Below are 6,824 nucleotides of genomic sequence, written 5' to 3' on the forward strand. Positions count from 1 at the left end.
GTCGATGTCCTGATGAGTAAATTTGGTCTATTTTTTTTCTGCTGGGTAGTTGAATTTGCAGCAGTGCATCTATTCTAAAAGACAATCATATGTTTGTGGTCTCACTGTGCTGTGAGATCAATGTATCTCTAAAAAGTCAGCTATTCACGAGCTCAGAAAAATGGCCTTTCTTAGCTTTGTGCAATGGATCTTCCAGTTAATCCAAGATGGTTTTTAGGTATTTAAAGAATTTATGGAAATTTAACATTTAAAATCATCAATTTGCGAGGCATTGCTTTCACTTGACAGAAAGGGTGGAGTAGAAGCTTTAGCAGTATAAAGCAGCATGGAAATATTCAACTAAAGTGCCTCAAATTCAAATAAAAGTAGTTTGTTACATTACACCACTGGGTTTTGTCAGGGTGTATTTAACTTTGGACTCCTTTGGATTCTTTTTGCGACTACACACAAAACTCATCTTATTTCAGGCTTGGAAAAAAGCTAATTATTTCCCAGAATGTTGAACTATTTATCACAGTTGCCAGATGCTTATAAATAAGATGAGTTGCTTTGATTAAATCAGCCAGCATACCTCTCTCTTTATGCAGCATTCTGATACCGCCGACAAAATGTGTTTATTTGTTGCTACAGAACAGCTGGCACTCTCCCTCTGTCTATTTATTCTATCTCCCACTCCTTCTCCATGCCGCCCCTCCTCCCCATGCGTGCAGTGCATTAGTGGTTTGCAGGCAGCTGAGACGGGATGATCTCCCTCTCTACATCTGGCTGCGTTGTGTTGAACTCCCAGCTCGGCCTGCAGATAAGCCCAGTGTGGATACGAGGTGTCACCATCCAAGCCTTGCCTATCTTTACAGTGCAGCACCTTTTCATGTGGTCGCTCTGTATATGTGTGCAAGTGGTTTGGTGTGCGTGTGTGTTCCTTGGCAGGGAGGATGGTTCACAACTTGGGTCGGTGGGTGTGTGTGAGGTGAGTGGGTGTTTTTTGAGGAGCTGTGACTGGAAAGGGAAATTATTAGTGGGAGTAGAAAACCGAACAGCAGAGATAGAGGGAGATCTAGGGTGGGACAAAGTTGAGAGAGACAGATGGAGGGGAGAAAGAGCCCAGAGATTAAAATAAAGACAGCATGAGGATTAAAGACAGACATTTATTTAGATGGCAACAACTGTTAGAGTGGAAGTTATGATTTAGATTTTACCACTAGCATCTATGGCTGTATCAGTTAGGATTAAACACCAATGAAATAACACATTCTTCTTCAGTTTACATTTATACCAATAAAAAAAAAAAAATAGTTATGGATGTAAAACATGGAGGCAGTATCTTGACATCACCCACGGCTTTTTGAAGGGTCGTGAAGCTCAGAGTGTGTTGGCTCTGACTGTCACCATCTCGGCAGACTTGTCTCTTCCACTTCCCGGTTAATCTAAAATACACAAAGACGTGGAAGATCGTTGGAGCTGGCAGGCTGAGGCAGCTGAATGAAGCCTGAGATGTACAGGCTCCTTTTATACACTGTGGTTTATCAGAGCTTTTCCACTTTCCAACAGCATGAGTAGATACCGAAAAACCAAACCAGCCAACTGAAAGATGTTATAAAGCTACGCAGAGCTGAGGTCATACCAGGTTCATCTACCAGCAGACAAGCACTCTGCGAATAAATTGCAGGCATGTCAGTTTCCTTTGTCTGATAAATAATACCAGAAACTTTTCACATGACCCAAAGTCATTTAGTGTGTTGCTTTCTATCAAAATGTTGATTGTGATACTGCTGCTGCCATGTACAGACTGTTACCAGACACACATTTTCACATCTTTCAAAGTTGTATACCAGGAATAGTGTTTATTTGCACATATGAAGCATATCAAGCTCCCTCTGCCCCATGAGCTTCGGTCCTGAGGTAGTTTGCCATGCTGTCACTTTGATTTCATCGTAAGTGAAATGTTCTAGTGCTGTGAAATAACTCATAGGATTTATCAGCGCTGGCCAGTTGTCAAGGCCCCTAGAAGCTCATAAACCTCAACATAATAGTAACTCCTTCCTCCCCAATCCACAAGCCAGAAAGATTCAAGCCCCCCGATGGTATACTCAAGACCCCCATAAAGCCACTGACCGTTGGGATGTGAAAGTTGCAGGTCTGTGATCAAGGGAAGGTTGCTGGTTGGAATCAAAGACGGTTTTAAAAATCTAGCAAAGGACTAAAAAATGTACCTGGGCACTGAGCCTCCCAGCTGTGAATGATCTGTATGTGTTTGAGTAAAGCTTGCATGACTGAAGAACTTTTAGAGAGTTACAAATCTACATTTGGCTATATACTAATAGTTTGTTTTTGGGTGTTTTTGGTAGGTTGGTTAGGGGCGATGTTTTTATTGTTGGCAGTCTGTGTTTCTGATACTTGGTGTCTGTAATAATGGTACCCATGCACTGAACTTTTTTGTTTTTGCACTGAGTGAGGATGGTAAATCTAAAGGTGACTCCTATATTCTGTCTGAAACCGACTGAGATGGAAAAATCTGGAAAAGTTTAATGACATACAGGAAGGCGCCTCGCATGTGGAAAACAATGTTCATGTGGCATAGAAGAGGAAAAGAATATATGGTAAAACTTTATGCAGGGTATATACTAATCTGTGGTGAACTGTTATACTCCACTCCAAACTCACCTGCATTTTTAGATCAGGAGGAGGAGGGGATGATGATAGATCAATAAAGCATGTCTTTAGAGAGAACACCTCCATTTGGTTTCATGATAGGAGGCATTTGATTGATGTTCATGCGTGTTACAAATTTACTCAATCATGAACATCTACAGCAATAAAATGCAACATAAAAAACACCATATGCAATACTAAAACACTGACAGGGACCGTTATTACATTTTTTAATACTCTAAGCACATTTTAATGCAAATACTTACATTATTTTAGTTAAGTAGGGTTGATTGATTGATTGATTGATTGATTGATTGATTGATTGATTGATTGCAGGACTTTTACTTGCAGTGAAGTGTTTTCAATGTGGTTGGAAATATTTCTTGACTGACAAGAATTTATCTGCTCAATATGTCTGTACATCATCTCCCATACATTGCCAGACATGATTAGCTAGCTAGCAGTACACACATTCAATAGTAAGAGTATTAATCAGTTGAAAAAGTTGCTATGGTAGCTAGGGAAACTGAGCGTTGTTATTTGGTTGCATGCTCTCTTATGTTCACCATAAAGTTACTAAATTTGTACAGCATCTCCCATACATTGCTATACATCTCAAACATGGCTATAGCTAGTGGAGTAGAGAACTAAGCAACTAAGTAAGACTTAGTTACCCTAGCTAGCTAACAACAACCCATTTAATTGCTTAATATTTCACTGTGTTTACAAAATACTTGCTAACTTTGTCTTTCAGCCATTTGGGGCCAAGGAAGTAATGCAAAGAGAGTCTAAGAATGAACCAAAACCATAAAGCTGCAGGCCATACAACCAAAACAATAAGCTGAATGATGCTAAACACTCTGTAAAGCTGTGGGGAATGCAGACTAGAATCACAATTCTCAGTCGATTTGTCACTACAAGTGACCCCATTCACATAACATGCAGTCGTTTGATCCATCATTGACATACGTTATTGATTAGAGCAGATTAGAGAAATCAAAGACAGGATAAGAAGGAGCAGGTCACAGGAAGAGGGAAAGAGGGAAGATCTGTGTGTCATATTCTTTGTATATATGTCTTCATGTATCCACGTGTACATCTGTTGGATAGGAAGATAACTTTTATGATGTCATCAACTGTATCTGGCAGCACTCAGTGGTTTTTGGTCTCTCTCACACACACACACATGAAACTTCACATCTTTATCACACCCCAGCCCTTCAAAAAGGGACTTATCACTAATCGCAAAGTCATGATTTACAGCAGTGGATCACCCTGCAGTGCTCACACACAACTTTTCTGAGCAACTAAACACATGTTAGAGAGACTTGTAATACTGGGAACATGGCCAGGTCATCTGCAGAAAATATTCCTGGATGCGGATAATATAAATGAAAGTTGTTGCAGAGTTGACATAAAAGCTGACTATTGGAGATAATTGATTTTGTAGAGTTTGCCTGACCTGGCAAGGTTTGTAGAAAGACAGAAATGGTGAAGAAAACAATCAATTTAATGTTGTGCATGTTCAAAGGATTAAGCTCTTTCATAAATCATTGGGTCATCTTCAACAACTGTATCAGCTTAAAGTCTGACTGTCTAGATGTTGTTTGTTCATTCCGCTTTGCTACGGTTGTATTTGTTTCAAATAGTGTGAAAACTGATAACAGAACTAAAAAACAGGAAACATGTGTTGTGCAGTAACGTAATACAATGTATTAACTTTGCATTTGGTCCATGGAACTTCCTTAGTAAAAAGGCTTCCGCTTCGTGTGTTTGTCCTGTAATGAAGATGTCTGGGTTAGTCAGGGCTGGTAAAACACAATTAGCCCAATCGAGGACCATGCACTTGAACATACACGAATAAATATTAATGTTCTGCATGGTTCACACAATTTGGGCATTTTAGTCACAGATCCACTTATAATATTTGTTATAGGAAGAATGTTGAAAATACAAACTCGCCACTATCTACTTATTTTGTGCTGAAAGTTGGTGAAAAACTACTTCTACTATCATCACTCACCAACAATCACCAATTATTATGACAAAGAAATGTCTCTTCCTTTAGTGCAGTAATTTATCATTAGAATGATTCATAGGTAGGTTAGTAGCTTGAGAAAGGGGTGCCTTGTGACTGCAAGAGAGATATTTTTAAAAAAGTGATGCAGCAGGGGCTGAGATATCTTGACTTTCACAGGCCAAGCTCTATGATCCTACACTTCCCACAATGCTTTGGTATAGTTGCATTATGGAACTAAATGACAGTGCCTTTTAAAATCCACAACCACCGATTGGGAAACTGTATTTTGATTAAGTCTCGAAGCTCAAACAGAGACAACCCTCACCAGGGCTATCTTTATTCAGACATAGAAAGCTCCATACAACTATATTCAAAGGATGAATCAAGTATCAAGTTTGATCAAGTTAAATCAACATGAGTTGACTGAACCTCAAAAATATGAAGGAAATCCAATGAACTAGCAAAACAACTGTGAAAATAAGACAACCTTAGCTAACCTTGGCTAACACAAATTGAGGTTGCATTATTGAATTTATCCCCAAAGTCTTGTATTGCGATACTAGACGATATTTTATTCACAATCCAGAAGACTGATCACATTTTTATCTGGACAGACGACCAGGACAAATACAGTGTGTGATTTCTAAAGTTAGTTCAAAGATTCTACAGATGCAGTAAAACCTATCATCATAACTTTCCATCATGGTAATTGATAGGCTGTCTGGGGGAAAAAGGAGCATTCCTGTAGCCTGACTCCCGTGTCTCATATTCACTAATAGAACATTGCCGTGGGGAGGTTCTGGCCAGGAGAAAACAAGAGGCTAGCATCGGAAAGCAGCCAGGGAATGCTGCAAGGCAGACACAACAACTCGAAGAGAGAAGTAAAGAGAGGTGTTGGATGGAAGAGAAGGATGGAGTAATCATAAGAGGAAGAGATGGAGATTTTGCCAAAGTAGTAGCCTCTGTTTTTTTGGTTTGTGCTGAGGGATGAGGTCCTAAAGCCGTGAAATTCAAGTCATGGAGTGGGAGAGATGGGATGAATACGCACACACACACACACATTTAAGTGTTTATGCTAGCAGATGCTTCAGGCATACCTGATCGAAAGACCATTCTGCAGTGGTCTTTCATCATATTGCATCATCTCATAATATTACAAAGCTTAGTAATGTGAGGCTTTACTATGAAAATAATAGTAATAGCAGCCCAGCCTGGGGGAGTTATGTTTGCAGTAGAAGAGAAATATGACTTCCAGTTAATCATGACATTACTCTCTCAAACTCTTGAAACATGTTGCAATGCTGCTCCAACCACTAAAAACATCGGAGCCCGCCAATTCAAACACAACTTGCACGACAAAACTCACGATATATTTCTTGGTTAAATGACAATGTACAGACAAAAACATCAGTCTTACACTGATTGCTCAGTGTTTCCACAGTAATCCAGAGAATGGACTGAATCAAGGTGTCCCTGAACATGGGCCTTTTGGTGCTAATGAAACAAGGCCTAACTGTATTTACCTGACTTCTCAGGTGTGGCACTTCAGTTTCTTCTTCTTCTTCTTCTTCTTCTTCTTCTTCTTCTTCTTCTTCTTCTTCTTCCTCTTCTTCTTCTTCTAGTTTGAGTCATGCATCCTTGATGTCACTGCCCCCTGCTGGATGTGCATTCCATGGGTGTCCAGTCCACTCTGCTATTTGTTTACTGTTTGTCTGCCTTTGGATACCTCCACCATCCCGTCTTGCTATGCTAAGCAAACTGCTGAGTGTACAAAATGGAACTGTAAAATATTGAAATGTTGTGATTTCATGACCATGAACAATCTCCGGTGGGTATTCCTTCATCACCACTTATCCTTATCAAGGTTGAGGGGGGCTGGAGCCTATCCCAGCTGGCTTTGGGCTAAAGGGAGGGTACACCCTGAGCAAGTCACCAATTCTGGGTTCGAACCAGCGACCTTTGCGCTGTAAGTTAACAGTGCCTACCACTGCACCACCATTTCCTTTGTGCTAATGGGATGCTCATAACTCACACAGTGCTCTGGTTTTTGTACAGATTGCAAATATAACATGTTGGTCACTGAGTTTTACAGGTGCTGCTAGATGGATCTTGTTACCTTCAGATGGAGCCAGGCTAACGGTTTCCCTCTGTTTCC

At 40.2% G+C, this 6,824-nt stretch overlaps 1 long non-coding RNA gene across 2 annotated transcripts in view; it reads right to left on the reverse strand.

The window, feature by feature from the left end:
* Positions 1 to 6,274, reverse strand: part of LOC113747896 (uncharacterized) — a 224,686-nt gene extending 218,412 nt beyond the window's left edge. For both annotated transcript variants that reach the window (XR_003463971.1, XR_003463972.1), the window contains exon 1: positions 6,193 to 6,274. This is a non-coding gene — a long non-coding RNA (uncharacterized LOC113747896). The remainder of the gene's footprint in view (positions 1 to 6,192) is intronic.
* Between the last annotated feature and the right edge of the window lie 550 nt (positions 6,275 to 6,824).

The sequence above is a fragment of the Larimichthys crocea genome, chromosome XVI (assembly GCF_000972845.2).
Source record: "Larimichthys crocea isolate SSNF chromosome XVI, L_crocea_2.0, whole genome shotgun sequence".
Classification (NCBI taxonomy): domain Eukaryota; kingdom Metazoa; phylum Chordata; class Actinopteri; family Sciaenidae; genus Larimichthys; species Larimichthys crocea.